The sequence below is a fragment of the Lepidochelys kempii genome, chromosome 11 (genome assembly GCF_965140285.1).
Source record: "Lepidochelys kempii isolate rLepKem1 chromosome 11, rLepKem1.hap1, whole genome shotgun sequence".
Taxonomy (NCBI): Eukaryota; Metazoa; Chordata; order Testudines; family Cheloniidae; genus Lepidochelys; species Lepidochelys kempii.
This window is the reverse complement of record NC_136390.1, coordinates 75,188,955-75,206,075: the sequence shown is the minus strand read 5'-3', so window position 1 is coordinate 75,206,075 and position 17,121 is coordinate 75,188,955.

Sequence of the window (17,121 nt, the reverse complement as noted above, 5' to 3'; positions counted from 1 at the left end):
TTCAGTATCCTGTTCGGGAAGCGAGCAGACACGTTTTGAGGAGAACGCAGCTTCCAGGAAATGTGTTTCCCCCGTGCTGCTGGCTCTTGCCGAGGCTATGAGAAAGCAGTAAGGTTTAAATGGGACAACAAATGACGAGATTTCTTGGGTGTGATTCAGTACCCAATAAAGCCCTGGGGCTCTGAAGGGTAGCAATGGGCAGACTGTTGCGTCTCTGTGCATCGCCATTTCCTGAAGGCTCTCGGCGTCGATCTGCTAAACAACCTGTGTGCTGCCGGTTGCAGGATCAGGAGCTACTGTGTTACTGTGATGCAGGAGTTAAGGCTGGTTGTGGCTTTTAGCTGCTGTGCTATAGAACGTGATGTCCCTGGATGGGTCACTGGTAGTGAGGATTGAACCCAGGACTTCTGAATCCTAAAAGCACAAGTCTTTACTGCCTGGGATAAAGGACCTAGCCCTGTCACCTCACTGGCTGGGGAAGGGGTAGCTCAGTGGTTTGAGCATTGGCCTGCTAAACCCAGGGTTGTGAGTTCAATCCTTGAGGGGGCCATCTGGGGATCTGGGGCAAAAATTGGGGGTTGGTCCTGCTTTGAGCAGGGGGTTGGACTAGATGACCTCCTGAGGCCCCTTCCAACCCTGATATTCTATGATCCTATGAAGGCTCCTTGTCCCTCTCCAGTGTGTCTGAGAGCTGTGCTGGGTTGGCCTGGGTCACACCTCCACTGTGGACAGCAGAGACCTGCACCGACCCGGGCAAAGCACCAGAGCCTCTCGGCACCCTCCCACTCCTTTGCCCACCTGCTTAGCCCACAGTCTATAGCAGGGGTGGGCAAACTACAGCCTGCGGGCCAGATCTGGACCCACAGGGCTTTGGATCCGGACTGCGGGATTGCCCCCCGTAGTGCTGCAGGCCTCGCGCCGCTCTCAGAAGAGGCCGGCACCATGTCCCTGTGGCCTGGGGTGGGAAGAGGGCTCCATGCGTTGCCCTTTCCTCCAGGCACCACCCCCCCAGCTCCCATTGGCTGGGAACGGGGAACCGCGGCCAATGGAAGCTTCGGGGGAGGTACCTGGAGGCGTGGCAAGGGCAGCGCGTGGAGCTCTTTGCCCCCCCTCCCCTAGGGGCCACACAGGGACGTGATGCCGACCTCTTCCCGGAGCGGCGCGGCGTGGGGCCAGGGCTGGGGCAGGCAGGGAGCCTGCCCTGGCCCCGGTGCGTGCTGCTGCCACCCCGGAGCCACTTTAGCTAAGCAGCGCCGGGCCGGAGCCCGAGCCCCTCCTGCATCCTGGCCCCCAACTCCCTGCCCGAAGCCCCCTACTTGCACCCGACACCTGTCTTGCACTCAACCCCCTGCCCTCAGCCCCCTGCTGCGCCCTGAACCCCCGTGCACCCCAACCCCCTGTCCTGAGCCCCTCATACACCCTGAACCCCTCCTCTGCCCCAATCCCTTGCCCTGAGCCCGTTCCTGCACACCGCACCCCAACCCCCTGCCCCGGTCCTGCATATCATAGAATCATAGAATATCAGGGTTGGAAGGGACCTCAGGAGGTCGTCTAGTCCAACCCCCTGCTCAAAGCAGGACCAATCCCCAACTAAATCATCCCAGCTAGGGCTTTGTCAAGCCTGACCTTAAAAACTTCTAAGGAAGGAGATTCCACCACCTCCCTAGGTAACCCATTCCAGTGTTTCACCACCCTCCTAGTGAAAAAGTTTTTTCCTAATATCCAACCTAAACCTCCCCCACTGCAACTTGAGACCATTACTCCTTGTTCGGTCATCTGCCACCACTGAGAACAGTCTAGATCCATCCTCTTTGGAACCCCCTTTCAGGTAACTGAAAGCAGCTATCAAATCCCCTCTCATTCTTCTCTTCTGCAGACTAAACAATCCCAGTTCCCTCAGCCTCTCCTCATAATTCCTGTGTTCCAGTCCCCTAATCATTTTTGTTGCCCTCTGCTGGACTCTTTCCAGTTTTTCCTCATCCTTATTGTAGTGTGGGGCCCAAAACTGGACACAGTACTCCAGATGAGGCCTCACCAATGTCAAATAGAGGGGAATGATCACATCCCTCGATCTGCTCGCTATGCCCCTACTTATACATCCCAAAATGCCATTGGCCTTCTTGGCAACAAGGGAACACTGTTGACTCATATCCAGCTTCTTGTCCACTGTAATTCCTAGGTCCTTTTCTGCGGAACTGCTGCCTAGCCATTCGGTCCCTAGTCTGCAGCAGTGCCTGGGATTCTTCCGTCCTAAGTGCAGGACTCTGCACTTGTCCTTGTTGAACCTCATCAGATTTCTTTTGGCCCAATCCTCTAATTTGTATAGGGCCCTCTGTATCCTGTCCCTACCCTCCAGCGTATCTACCTCTCCTCCCAGTTTAGTGTCATCTTCAAACTTGCTGAGGGTGCAATCCACACCATCCTCCAGATCATTTATGAAGATATTGAACAAAACCAGCCCGAGGACCGACCCTTGGGTCACTCCACTTGATACCGGCTGCCAACTAGACATGGAACCATTGATCACTACCCGTTGAGTCTGACAATCTAGCCAACTTTCTACCCACCTTTATAGTGCATTCATCCAGCCCATACTTCTTTAACTTGCTGAGAAGAATACTGTGGGAGACCGTGCCAAAAGCTTTGCTAAAGTCAAGAAACAATACATCCACTGCTTTCCCTTCATTCACAGAACCAGTAATCTCATCATAGAAGGCGATTAGATTAGTCAGGCATGACCTTCCCTTGGTGAATCCATGCTGGCTGTTCCTGATCACTTTCCTCTCATGCAAGTGCTTCAGGATTGATTCTTTGAGGACCTGCTCCATGATTTTTCCAGGGACTGAGGTGAGGCTGACTGGCCTGGAGTTCCCAGGATCCTCCTTCTTCCCTTTTTTAAAGATGGGCACTACATTAGCCTTTTTCCAGTCATTTGGGACTTCCCCCAAACGGGCTGAGTTTTCAAAGTTTTCAAAGATAATGGCCAATGGCTCTGCAATCACATCCGCCAACGCCTTTAGCACTCTCGGATGCAGCACATCCGGCCCCATGGATTTTATTTTGAGTTTAAATTATCCAGAGGTTACTCTCAGCAAGATTCCGGTGCCAACTTTTGGGGAACTAACTGCTCCTGATCAGGGTGATACACAGACGTTGTACACTACCTGCTTACCCTATTATACGCTGATATACTCAACCTAATTAGTTAATACACTCTCTGCTCCACGTCGCTCCCTTGGTTCAGCGTCACGATCAGCTAATTCATAAGCTCTCCCCAAATTGCCAGGCTTTTATCTGATTTTGAAATGGCAGCCCTTTGCTTCTAGTTTTATCTCGACATGGCTTTAAATTCCTGAATAGCACAGGTCTAAAAGAGCATGCATAAAGGGACTGGATATTTCATGGGATTAGTAATGGGATATGGAGCCTTTTATCTCTAGCTAGATAGTTTAAATCCAGCCCAGGTCAATAGTGATTTACAGCCATGGATTCTCAGCAGCCTATAGGAAAAGAGCACGGTCGCCTCTCTCCAGTTGCTAGGCAAGAGGTATGCATCTCACAAATGCTGCAGCAGGGAGGTATTGGGGCTCTGTGGATAGGCCCCTGGACTGGGAGTCCGGAGCTGTGGGGTGTGAATGGGGCCTCTCAGTGCTTCTGTAATACCTGTAATTAACAGTCCAAGTCATGTTCTTGTGTGCAGTCTCAGCAGCAGCGGAAGTGGGAACCCTCTGTCCTGCTGGTCTCACGAGCCAGACAGAAGCACTGTGGTAGGATGAGGCTGCAGCTTGCCACCCCGCTGCTTATGCTGTGTGGAGAACGGAGGTCTGCTTCCCTTCCAGGGGCACTGCGTTCACCCCCCAAATAACCCCAAAGGGCTTTAATAAAGAGGAGGATGAACGGCTGCTGGGCTGCTCTCTTCCAATTGTGCATGGTGTGAGGCTCTGTGGGGTTAGAGCTGCCTGGTGCAGTGAGGCCCAGGAGGTAGGGCATTGCATGGGAACTCAGGAGACCTGGGTTCTAGTCCCAGCTCTGCCACTAACTTCCTGGGTGACTTCAGGCAAATCCAGTCCTGCGTGCCTCAGTTTCCCTGTCTGTAAAATGGGGTGATGATACTGCCCTCCTTTGTAAAGCACTTTGAGGCATACTGATGAAGACTGCTCTATAAGAGCTAGGTATTCTCATCATTACCTCCACCGCAGTGAAGCTGCCCAGTATGTGAAATCTGGAGAAGACAAGGGCAACAAGAGACCACTGGTGGTGTGTGGAAAGCACATGCAGCCTGAGATGAGCTGACTGCAGACAGAGGGTGGCTGGGGGGAATGGAGGGAGGAGAAGGATCAGGCTGAGGAGAAGGATGGGATGACATCAGAGAGAGCAGGGTGAAAAATGCAAACCTTCTCACGCTGAGTAGTCAAACCTCATTCAGACTGAACCTCCAGGCCTTTTGTTGGCTCACCCATTAGTGCAGTGATCAGCAACATGCAGCAAAAGGAATTAAACCAATTCAAGGAACCCTTTCATTGGGTTTGCTGATTTCTGCCTATGTCTAAAAAAATCATTTCCCACAGTGGGAGTGGGAATTTATCCTTACACAGCTGGTTATTTAATGTCATACCAGTGCAGGCAATCGGCATTAATATATATCAGAGCAAAGTCCCCTGCTATTGCAGATCAATGCAGTAAGCCTCGGGCCAAGGATCTGAAATGAAAAGAGCATGAAAGCCCCAGCTGTTAGGTGGATTGGCCTAGAAGTCCATTGTGTGCATCTCCTCTGCCACAGTGTTCACGGACAATGTTCATTTTGTATATATTTGCCACTTGGCAGTTCAGCTGACATCATCTCAAATTCATTGGGCTAGAGAGAAATGCATACACTCCCACACTTCAGTGAGTATCCAAGCGGGCATTTCCCTTCACCTTGGGGTACTGCGCTAGAAATCTCAAAAGAGATTTCCCCGTGTAGTGCATCAAACGATTGGTTTTCCCATTAGCCACTTTACTTGGTGGAAATCTTGTGTAATGTACGTAATGTAGAGCTGGGATCGGAATCAAAAACCGTGCCTGGACGAAGAGAGGAGGAACTCGCATCCACAGGAGAGCGTTGTGTTGGAGACGTACATTTTTCCTGTTTTCATGACAGCCCAGCGTAATCTCACGCAGAAAACAAAGCAGAAACCTCTGTTTGGGGAGCCTGGCAAACGGAGGATGGCTCTTCGGTTGCCCTTTGGGAATAAATAGAGGGATGTTTCTTATTAGCCACCTGCTGAAGCAACATTTGAACAAATCAATCCATGTTGACCCAGTATCAGCGATGCTAAGGGCACATCTGCCCCGGAGCAGGAAGGGAAGGAGCCATCCAGGCTAGCCTGGTGGAACTGGTGCGCTAAACGTGGACGTGTAGCGATGGTGGCACAAGCAACCAGCCAGCTGAGTACGTAGGCAGGGCCTCGGAAGGGATCGTGCTTGCGGGGGAGCCTCTCTTGCCACTCGTGTCGCCACAGCGACATTTCGATTTGTAATGTGTTCGCTCCATATGAGCAAGCATGTCTGTGTCTCCTCGAGCTGAGAGTGCGCCCCCAGCTTGAAGGCTAGATGTACCCCTAAAAGGCACCCCACGCACCCCGCAGCCCAAACTTGGATGCTCAGAATGGCTATGCTCTTTTTGGTACATGACCTCAGAGCCCAAAGCTCAGCCCCAGATCAGAGCATGCTGCCACCTGGACTAGCCAGGGGATTTAGTCAGCGTGATTTGTACCCCGCTCTGAGCCGCCTTGGGTGCACGGGTGGACGGCAGGAGGAATCTGGGCTGGGTATCATGGAAAACTGATGTGCATGGGTTCTCCTTCCTCAGGGCTGCTCTTCAAGCCTTTGATAGAGGGAGGAGATGCTGCTTTATCAGCCTGACCTTTCCTCTGAATGGTTTAACCCACCACAAGGGCCCCATGGATGCCTGCTGGATCTGCAAGGCCCCCAAAGCTCTGGAGCGTGCACTGCTTCAGCCTCTCTGTTCTTTGGCTCGCACTAGTTCATGTTTAAACACAGAGAAAACGTTCACGAAGGCCAGGCCAGATGCTGCTTGTCTGCCACCGTAATGCGAACGCAACGCACACTGGCCGCCCCTGCTCTGCTGCCATTAAAAGCCCAAGGGAGCTTAGCCGCTGCCCGCAATGGAGGAACAGGCTCTGTCCTAGTAAATGGTGCTTTTAAAAGGGGTCAATAAAGCAGCAAATTGCACAGCGTGCCACAGCGTTTACCAGGGCAATCATTGATCCGTGGGGACACAATGAATTTCCACGAAGGGGCAGGCCAGCCTGGTTGGAATAGATTCTTCAGGATCGCTTGTTGGATTTGCTGCACGCATGAAGCTCTATTAAAAGTGCTGTTCTAGAGAAGTGTTCAGTTTCACTGCTCCGGAAAGCAATTTGCATGATGACATACCAGGATTCACTGGCGTCGTGATACCAAAATGTGAGAATGGGGCAAAACAGTCACATTCAACACATTCCAATGCATGCCAACGACCTGATGGGAGGTTTGTCATTAACGTCAACAGGGCCGGGGTTTCGCCATAGAGAGATAGTTGTGAGTATCTGGCAAATATTGGTGTGTGTCTGGCTTTAGGAACTCGGCGTCGGTGCTGCACAGCCACTGAGCCATTAATGCAAAACGGTGAGAGTCTTTCTGCGCTCCACCTTCAAGTGTTTGGGTGGTATTTTCAGAAGCGCTTGGGTGGTATTTTCAAAAAGTGCTCAGCACTGAAATCAATGGGGGCAGAGGTCTGTCACCAATAAGAGCTTTTGAAAACCCACCATTTGTGCCCAGTGATGCTGTAGCACCTTAAAATATTTAGCCCTATCCAAACCTTATGTCTTTGGAGTCCTCTGTTCCATTGGTAACTCCACTTCCCGAAGTGGCGTCAGCAGCTCCAGCCAGGATAAGAAAGGGGCGGGTGTGCTCTTATGAATAACAGGCATATCTTAGTGAAACTGGCCTCTTCCCAATTAATACTTAGGTGAAATGAAGGCAATGTAACGGATTAAATCTATTTTCAATTCAATTTATTAAGAAGTTCTGCTTAAATAATTGATGGGCACCACAGGGAAACAGTGTTATAGAAAGTCCTCAATGAACTTTAGCTTGGCGTTCCTCTAAGCTTATTTTCAGTTTCTTATAAACACACGGCCTTGTTATAGCATCCGGTTTGAGCCTAATTGCTCCAAAGTATCACTTCCTGAAGTGTTCCCCATACGGGAAACGCAAACAACACGGTTTCAAAGGTGAAACGGTTCTAAAACGGGGAGGCAGGGTACGGAAACTGAACTAGTCCAGAGCTCTTTGCCTTTTGGATTCTAGTGCTGAAACGCCTGTTTCCTGACATTATTGCTCAATAATATGGCTACTGTTGTTCCATACCTGCCAAGGTTAAGCACCCCTGAAAAGTGTCCTCAGAAAGGAAGGACACGAAGTCAGAAGCCAGGCCAAGCAGAACAGTTACTGTTAGCACACATGCTGCCTTCTGATCCGGCTAACAGGCTCTTGGGTAGGAAGGGCTGCACTACAGCACCATGGGAATATGTGGAACTCGGGAGGAAGGGCTCGTCTGGAGTTCCTGCTTTCCAGGTCGGTGTAGCTCACACCAACGGACTGATCCAATGGCCACTGCCATCAGTGGGAGCTTTTCACTTGGCTTCAGTGGGCTTTGGAGCAGGCCTTAAGAGAGTGTGGTTCTTGACTGGACCACAGAGGAGGGTAAGAGTCTACTACAGCTACATAGAATCATAGACTATCAGGGTTGGAAGGGACCTCAGGAGGTCATCTAGTCCAACCCCCTGCTCAAAAGCAGGACCCATACCCAATTAAATCATCCCAGCCAGGGCTTTGTCAAGCCCGACCTTATAAACTTCTAAGGAAGGAGATTCCACCACCTCCCTACATGTGACAAGGGCTGCTTCTTTACCTCAAGCAAGCGATGCTCAGTTAGCTTAGTTAGTACTAAAGGTTGCAGCTTCTAACCCCACTGAAGGCCCAGGCAAGGTCTCATACAAGCTCTTTAGCACACGGCTGCCCATAACAGCAACAGAAGCAGAATCAAGCCACAGCCTCTTGGCAGCTTGTGGCCCTGCTAATTTTCAGACTGATTCAGATAATAACTATTCAGCACTGTGGCCATTACAAGTCTGGCTCCCGACTGTGGTTTGATATATATTTTCCTTTAATGTTACTAAATAGTCAGTGCCCTTGGCTAATGCCCCAAATCCTGTGTTTGCAAAGGATGGCTGTAATAACGGGGCTATCCACAAGCGGCAACACATCGCATCAGCCCTTCATAACAAACAGAATAACAGCTGAAGTACATTCATAGGTGAGAGAAATGTATGAAATACACAGAATTCTGGTGGTGTGCTGTACATGGGTGTCTGCACATGTCCAAGCAGGGCAAACGCAAGGCTGTGTTTGCCAGCTCTGATTCTAGCTCCAAACAATGCAATGAGATCCAGGCTTATATGTGCATCAGATGACTGATACCTATTCACGCCCACCGTGCAGCAGCAGGAGCGATCCATGTGGACTGCTGTGTTGGGGGCTGCATTGGCCAGAATATGGGTGTATATTTATACTTCCTTTGCCTCTATCTATAGGCTACAGCAAGGCACCTAAAATAGCTTTGCAGTCCTGCTCAGCCTAGTTGGTCAGCAGTCTTTGGTGCATGATTTAGTGATTTTAAATTAAATAGACTAGTTAAACTGTTTAATTTAAGAGTGACTTTACATTTTGCTGGGTTCATTAAAGTAAACTTTGGTTTATCATTGTAAATCTCCACAGGTCTAATTCACAAAGTTCTTTAACTGAAATACCCCCTCTCCCATACACCAGTTTCACAGAGGAAAATTTGGCCAATAACCTACTACATTTCCAGTCTGATATCCCTGACCTTCCAATGGTCCAAAGAGGCCAACCAGGAAGAATCATTAAGCATTGCCATGTAAATCCTCAGGCAGCCACATGGGGCTAGATTTGCCACTTGGCTACATTCATCTGCACTGCTGGAGTGGTGGGAACTGGCCAGAAAAGGCCAGTGGAGGATTCCCCGTACACAAGGGGTCTCTCCACTGGTGTATAGCTGTGTTATGAGTCAGCTACCCCCCTGGCCCTGGTGCAGTGGGTGTGTCGGGGGAACGGGAGTCTGCGATGAGGTGTGGAGAAGCAGAGTTATACTGTGCCGGCCCTCCGCTGCTGTAAGGTCACTTAGACGCTGGACAACAGAGGTGTAAATTATCACTTCTCTTCCACAGCTCTGATTTATGCCAGTGGTGGGTGACGCAGCATTCGGAGCTGCACCTGGCGCCTTACAGCTTCCCATTCTCCTGTGGGTGAGGGGAGCTTGGATGCAGTTAGAGAACTGAGCCTGAGCTGTTTGTCAAAAAAAAACCCCAGGATATCTGGCTCCATTCAAATATCATACACCAAAAACCTAGCCCCACATGACTGGTTTCAATTAGAGCACGGCGTGAGCTAGCTGTGGGGAAGTTTGCTTTGATAAATCCAAATCTACAGTGTAAGCTAGTTCTTAAATTAACTTTGCACTGTTTACATCGTTCATTTAATTAACAATCAGCGTACGATGCGCCAAAAACTATTGATCAGCTAGGCTGAGCAGGGTGGCAAAAGCTATTTGAGGTGACTTGTCTCAGCCACTTGTTTGGCAGTGTACGGAATCGGTTTAACTATTGTCTTGTTTTACTATTCACTCCAGCTAAGCATACTGTACTCCTGCAAAGAATATAGTTAGGTGCATCAGGAGTCAGCACCAGGGACAGGAAATTAATAATCACAATGAACAGGAACCTAATTAAAATCAGGAAAAAACAAATGGGGGGGCAGAGAGGGAAAGAAGAGATATTTGCCACTTGTGTTCGGCTTTAGACAAAGACCTGCACTCCCATTGGTCAGCTACTTCTGCTTGAAACCTCATTGCTTTTACCGAGCAACACACAGCGGCGGTCTATTAAAAATGCAAATGACCTTTGGGAGATGAATTTATCATATATGTTGTTGTTGCTCTCCGAGCATGATGACACCTGCGCAGATCGCTCAGACTAAGAAACACTCTACGCTGAAGGGCTCTGACTCTCATTTACTCTAAGGCCCCTTTACAGGCTCTGGAAGCTTTTTGTTCTTCTCAATTAACCAGTCTTCCCCAAAATCCCTCAGGACGATGCTGTTCTCCCCCACATATTCCAGAGCAGGCTGGCCAGGTCAGACGTCGTAAGAATTGAGCCTCCATCACTGCAGGATATTAAACGTGCGGTTTTTACTTATTATTCTCCATGTAGTAGAAAGAGGGCCTGAGCCTTGAGGCCTTGAGTCAGAGGTCAGTTACGAGCCTGAGGCCTGGGCTAAAGTACTAGTCTACACTTTGCTGATCTGAAGCAAAGTCAGTTTGTGAGCAAGAGGCAGGCCCTGCTCACAGAATCTGGCAAAAACAGGGCTGATACTGCAGAAACACACATTCCTAAGTAGTGCTAGGGACAAGAATATACATAAGCAAGGGTCCCAGATCCACAAAGGTATTTAGACTCCTAACTTCTATTGATTTCAATGCAGATCTGGGCCAAAGTACCTTTCTGCCACTCCTTCAGAGATACTGGCCATACTAAGAAATCCCCAGACACCTAAACCTTTTCTATCAGGGGGTGGGGAATTCCATTTTATCCTATAGATTTTGGGCTATGTAGGTATGCAAATATGCAAGGGGGGGGAAGGAGGCATGAGGAACCCATATAATCTTGGTCCGAGCACTCCAGACACAAGTGCAAGAGTTGACAGCCCAACGATGATACGGTGAGTCACGACATCGGCCATTTTTCCTGCACTGGCTCCAGAAAAGAATCAACACAGGGGCTTGAATGTAATGTCCCAGCTTCTGCGCTGGGCCGCCCTCTGCCAGAGCTCCTGGAGGTGTGGACACATAAAGGTCGCAGGGGCCAGTACAGAGCTCTTATTTGTTCCTTTTGGGACCAGTTTCTGCCCCACCCCAACCCCTGTCACTTGGGTTGTGCAATACCTTATTCTGAGAGCAGCTCTGTTCATTTCAATGGGACACCTCAGACATTGAGGCCCTGCTCAGCAGGAGTGAGAGGGATGGAATCTGCCCCTTACCTGACAAGTTTCACTTAGCGTAAGTTCCACCAAGATAGTTCCAGGGCTGGGGAGGCCTTTAACAGCCAAGTCTCAGTAGGGCTTGCTAATTCTGGACCTTGGGTTTTGGGTGTCGAACTTGAGGCAGTTGGTACCTGAGGTTCAGTGGTGTTGAGGACCTGCCTGGAAAATCTGGGTCAAGGTGGAGTCTCATGCTGAGTACAAAATTAGGGTCTGATCAAACATCCACTGGAGCCAATGAGAGGTTTTCCACTTTAATGGCTTTGAACCAGCTCAGAGTGAATCATAGAATCATAGGACTGGAAGGGACCTTGAGAGGTCATCTAGTCCAGTCCCCTGCACTCATGGCAGGATTAAGTATTATCTAGACCATTCCTGATAGGTGTTTGTTTAACCTACTCTTAAAAATCTCCAGTGATGGAGATTCCACAACCTCCCTAGGCAATTTATTCCAGTGCTTAACCATCCTGATAGTTAGGAAGGTTTTCCTAATGTCCAACCTTGATGCAATTTAAACCCATTGCTTCTTGTTCTATCCTCAGAAGTTAAGATAAACAATTTTTCTCCCTCCTCCTTTTAACAGCCTTTTACGTACTTGAAAACTGTTATCATGTCCCCTCTCAGTCTTCTCTTTTCCAGACTAAACAAACCCAGTTTTTTCAATCTTCCCTCATAAGTCATGTATTCTAGACCTTTAATCATTTTTGTTGCTCTTCTCTGGACTCTCTCCAATTTGTCCACACCTTTCCTGAAATGTGGCGCCCAGAACTGGACACAATACTCCAGTGGAGGCCTAATCAATGCGGAGTACAGCGGAAGAATTACTTCTCATGTCTTGCTTACAACACTCCTGCTAATACATCCAGAATGATGTTTGCTTTTTTTGCAGCAGCGTTACACTGTTGACTCATATTTAGCTTGTGGTCCACTATGACCCCCAGATCCCTTTCTGCAGTACTCCTTCCTAGGCAGTCATTTCCCATTTTGTATGTGCGCAACTGATTGTTCCTTCCTAAATGGAGTACTCTGCATTTGTCCTTATTGAATTTCATCCTATTTACTTCAGATCATTTCTCCAGTTTGTCCAGTTCATTTTGAATTTTAATCCTATCCTCCAAAGCACTTACAACCCCTCCCAGCTTGGTATTGTCCGCAAACTTTATAAGTGTACTCTCTATGCTGTTATCTAAATCATTGAAGATATTGAACAGAACCAGTCCCATAACTGATCCCTACGGGACCCCACTTGTTCTGTCCTTCCAGCATGACGGTGAACCACTGATAACTACTCTCTGGGAATGGTTTTCCAACCAGTTTTGCTTTACTAAATTCAAGATATACCATGTCTACCGCTTCCCCCTATCCACAAGGCTTATTACTCAGTCAAAGAAAGCTATCAGGTTGGTTTGACACAATTTGTTCTTGACAAATCCATGCAGACTTACTTATCACCTTATTATCTTTGCAAATTGATTGCCTAATTATTTGCTCCATTATCTTACATAAATTAAGCTGACTGGTCTGTAATTCCCCGGGTTGTCCTTATTTCTCTTTTTATAGATGGGCATTATATTTGCACTTTTCCAGTCTTCTGGAATCTCTCCCGTCTTCCATGACTTTTCAAAGATAATTGCTAATGGCTCAGATATCTCCTCAGTCAGCTCCTTGAGTATTCTAGGACACATTTAATCAGGCCCTGGTGATTAGAAGACATCTAATTTGTCTAAGTAATTTTTAACTTGTTCTTTTCCTATCTTTGCCTCTAATCCTACCTCATTTTCACTGACATTCACTGAAAATGAATGTCACTGACATGATGTTTGAGGTCCAAACATCACCAACCTTCTTGGTGAAAACTGAAATAAAGAAGACATTAAGCACCTCTGCCATTTCCACATTTTCTGTTATTGTTTTTCCCCCTTCATTGAGTAACGGGCCTACCCTGTTCTTGGTCTTCCTCTTGCCTCTAATATATTTCTAGAATGCTTTCTCCTTACCCTTTATGTCTCTAGCTAGTTTGAGCTCGTTTTGTGCCTTGGCCTTTCTAATTTTGTCCCTACGTACTTTTATTTGTTTATATTCATCCTTTGTAATGTGACCTAGTTTCCACTTTGGGTAGGACTTTTTTTATTTTTAGATCATTGAAGATCTCCTGGTTAAGCCAGGGTGGTCTCTTCCCATACTTCCTGTCTTTCCTATGCAGTGGGATAGTTTGCTCTTGTGCCCTTAATAATGTCTCTTTGAAAAACTGCCAACTGTCGTCAATTGTTTTTCCTCTTAGACTTGCTTCCCAAGGGATCTTACCTCCCAACTCCCTGAGTTTGCTAAAGTCTGCCTTCTTGAAATCCATTGTCTTTATTTTGTTGTTCTCCCTCCTACCATTCCTTAGAATCATGAACTCATTTCATGATCACTTCCACCCAAGCTGCCTTCCACTTTCAAATTCTCAACCAGTTCCTCCCTATTTGTCAAAATCAAATCTAGAACAGCCTCTCCCCAGTATCTTTCTCCGCCTTCTGAAATAAAAAATGGTCTCCTATACATTCCAAGAACTTGTTGGATAATCTGGGCCCTGCTGTGTTGTTTTCCCAACAGATGTCTGAGTAGCTGAAGTCTCCCATCACCACGAAGTACTGGGCTTTGGCTGATTTTGTTAGTTGTTTAAAAAAAGCCTCACCCACCTCTTCTTTCTGGTTAGCTGGTCTGTAGTAGACCCCAACCATGACATCACCCTTGGTTTTTACCCCTTTTATCCTGACCCAGAGACTTTCAGCAAGTCTGTCTCCTATTTCCATCTCAACCTCCTTCCTTTTTTCCCTGCTAGTCCTTCCTGAGCAAGCTGTACCCTTCTAAACCAATATTCCAGTCATGCGGATTATCCCACCAGGTCTCTGTGATGCCAACTATGTCATAGTTGTGTTTATTTACTAGCATATCGAGTTCTTCCTGCTTATTCTCCATACTTCTCGCATTAGTACACAGACTTCTAGATACTAATTTGATTCCCCCCCGCCCCCCACAGTTCTGTCTTCTCTCCTTTATCCCTGCTATAACAGCTTTGGCCCCAGGTACACACCTATCTTTGTTCTTTGGCATGTGGCTTTATCAGTAATGTTGCCACAGTAAGCCTTTTAGTAGAGTACCATAAACAATACTGATTAGCTCATTTTCTCTTCCATTTGACAAGGGTCGTATTTCCTTCCCTACAGAACTGTGGTTTTCTACTGCAGGAACAACCTTTCAGAGTCATGTCTGACATCTCTGAAGCTACAGCTGGTTCTTGGCTTGTCTTTGCAATTCTGATTTCCTTCCTTGCTTTGGGGCAGCATCTTCCTGCTCCTGTTGACAGTTTATTTATTTATTTTTCTATTTCTAGGTTCTAGATTCTAAGTGCCCCACTGTCTTTTTGGAATGCATTCTACATTTCTCCCTTGCATTTGCCATTGTAGTGTTGTATATTTCAGTGACAAATCTATTACACCAGAAGGAAGGCTTTCATGAGTTTGGACATTCTGTTTCTTTTAGCTCTTCTGTAATACAGAGGTAGCTAATTTGGAACAGTTAATTACAGCGTAGGTAGCTCTATTTGGTTTTCAGCCTCAATCAAGCATGGTTACATTTTCCATGCCACCCTAACGGCTCGATAAATTCTAATTTGCTTAGACTGCTCTTAGTCATTAGCTAAATCTAAGTCTCTTGAAGGAAGCAAAATCAACTTGGCCCTATATAAAACATGTCTAGTATCTAATATTTCATTTACCTTTGTAGTTTTAACTATGGGAGAGATTTTTCTCTCTACTACCTGCTAAAATGCTTCTAGGATAGGATCCTGCAAAGTACTGAGCATTCTGGCCCTGGTCCTGCAAAGCACCTAAGATCATGCTTAATAGTATCAGTACATGAGTAGTCCCATTGACTTTACAAATACTTAAAGTTAAGCATGGGCTTAAATGCTTCACTGGATCATGGCCAGAGGACTCAAGATCGAGCTTTTGCTCCCCACCTATATTTTATTCTCGAAAAGTATCAAGGAATGCTGGGTACCTTGAGGGCAACATGCAATGGGAAAAGGGGACCTGGGCCCGCGTTTTGTTTCTTTGTGAAGAATAAAGACACGGTTTTCTACACACACACACACTTCCCCTGCTCATTTATTGCCCTGGAAATTCATGTATTGCCAGCACACATCATAGAACTGAAACCTGATTAGTTTAAAGGGAAAGTGATTGGAAATGGTTCAGAAAAGGGCAACAAAAATGATTAGGGGTATGGAACGGCTTCTGTATGAGGAGAGATTATTAAGACTGGGACTTTTCAGCTTGGAAAAGAGACGGCTAAGGGGAGATATGATTAAGGTCTATAAAATCATCACTGGTGTAGAGAAAGTAGATAAGGAAGTGTTGTTTACTACTTCTCATAACACAAGAACTAGGAGTCACCAAATGAAATTAATAGGCAGCAGGTTTAAAACAAATAAAAGGAAGCATTTCTTCGCACAATGCACAGTCAACCTGTGGAACTTCTTGCCAGAGGATGTTGTGAAGGCCAAGACCATAACAGGGTTCAAAAAAGAACTAGATACATTCATGGAGGATAGGTTTCAGAGTAGCAGCTGTGTTAGTTTGTATCTGCAAAAAGAACAGGAGTACTTGTGGCTCCTTAGAGACTAACAAATTTATTAGAGCATAAGCTTTTGTGGGCTACAGCTCACTTCATCAGATGCATAGAATGGAACATATAGTAAGAAGATATATAGAGGATAGGTCCATCAATGGCTATTAGCCAGGATGGGCAGGGGTGGTGTCCCTAGCCTCTGTTTGCCAGAAGCTGGGAATGAGTGACAGGGGATGGATCATTTGATGACTACCTGTTCTGTTCATTCCCTGTGGGACACCTGGCACTGGCCACTGCTGGAAGACAGGATACTGGGCTAGATGGACCCTTGGTCTGACCCAGTAGGGCCATTCTTATTTTTGCACTAAGTATTTGAAAGTGGTTGGGTCTGGCTCTCACTTGTACCGAGGCCTTTCCATACCATGCCATTGCTCTCCACCATTCAAAAACCATGAGTTTGGTCTCACAAGATCATGGCTTTAAAATCATGAGTCTTAAAAAGCAAACGAGACCGTACATTTGGTTTCTTTTATTAGTATTTGCCTGCTGGTGTTGGAGCATACATGTTTTCAAGCTTTCCTCTGCAGCCATGAAGGTGAGAAACTTATTTTTATTTTTGAGTGAAAGCTGAGATTCTCCCATAATCCCAGGAGTTTGTGCTTTAAGAAAAACAACAAGCTGACAATGCTGCCACTGACAGTACAAAGGGGCCTTAAAGTGGGAATATATTACATGTATGCTCACTTTCAGACCCTATTACCCTGCTGGTGCCCCGTAAAGACGCCTTAATGTAAAGGAGGCTCTGCCACTTTATTTGTGTTTAATGCAAATGACTTGCAAAAACAGCTGGAAGAAATGCTATTTTGTGGGTCACCTGCTGCATCGCAGCCATGTCCCTGTAATCTCCCAGCTAGATTTTTTAAAGATCATTTCAGGTGGTAATCTTTGCCTCCCCAATCAACCTGACCACAGAATTAGCTTTCTAAGCCTCCGTGGGATCCCTTTTGAGTATACGAACCTGGCTAAATTTGACTTCAAACCTCACAGCTCTGAAAGAATGGGAGCAGATCAGGAAGACAGTAACTCCATTGTCAACTCCCACATTTTAACCATGAGTCTCACGACATTTGGTGTTTTCCTGAAAGCCCTGCCGGAATTAAGCGATTATAGGAGAACCCCAGCTTTCACTTTTTCTAGCCCCCAGGGTTGCAGAGGAATGCTTGAATGCCTGACTGTGACTTTAACAGCTCAGAAAACAGAAGGTAAATAAACAGAAACCCAAACTTATTATTTCTAGACATCGCTTGATTTTTGAGCCTATCCTGTGATTTTCGTCATTTTAAACTG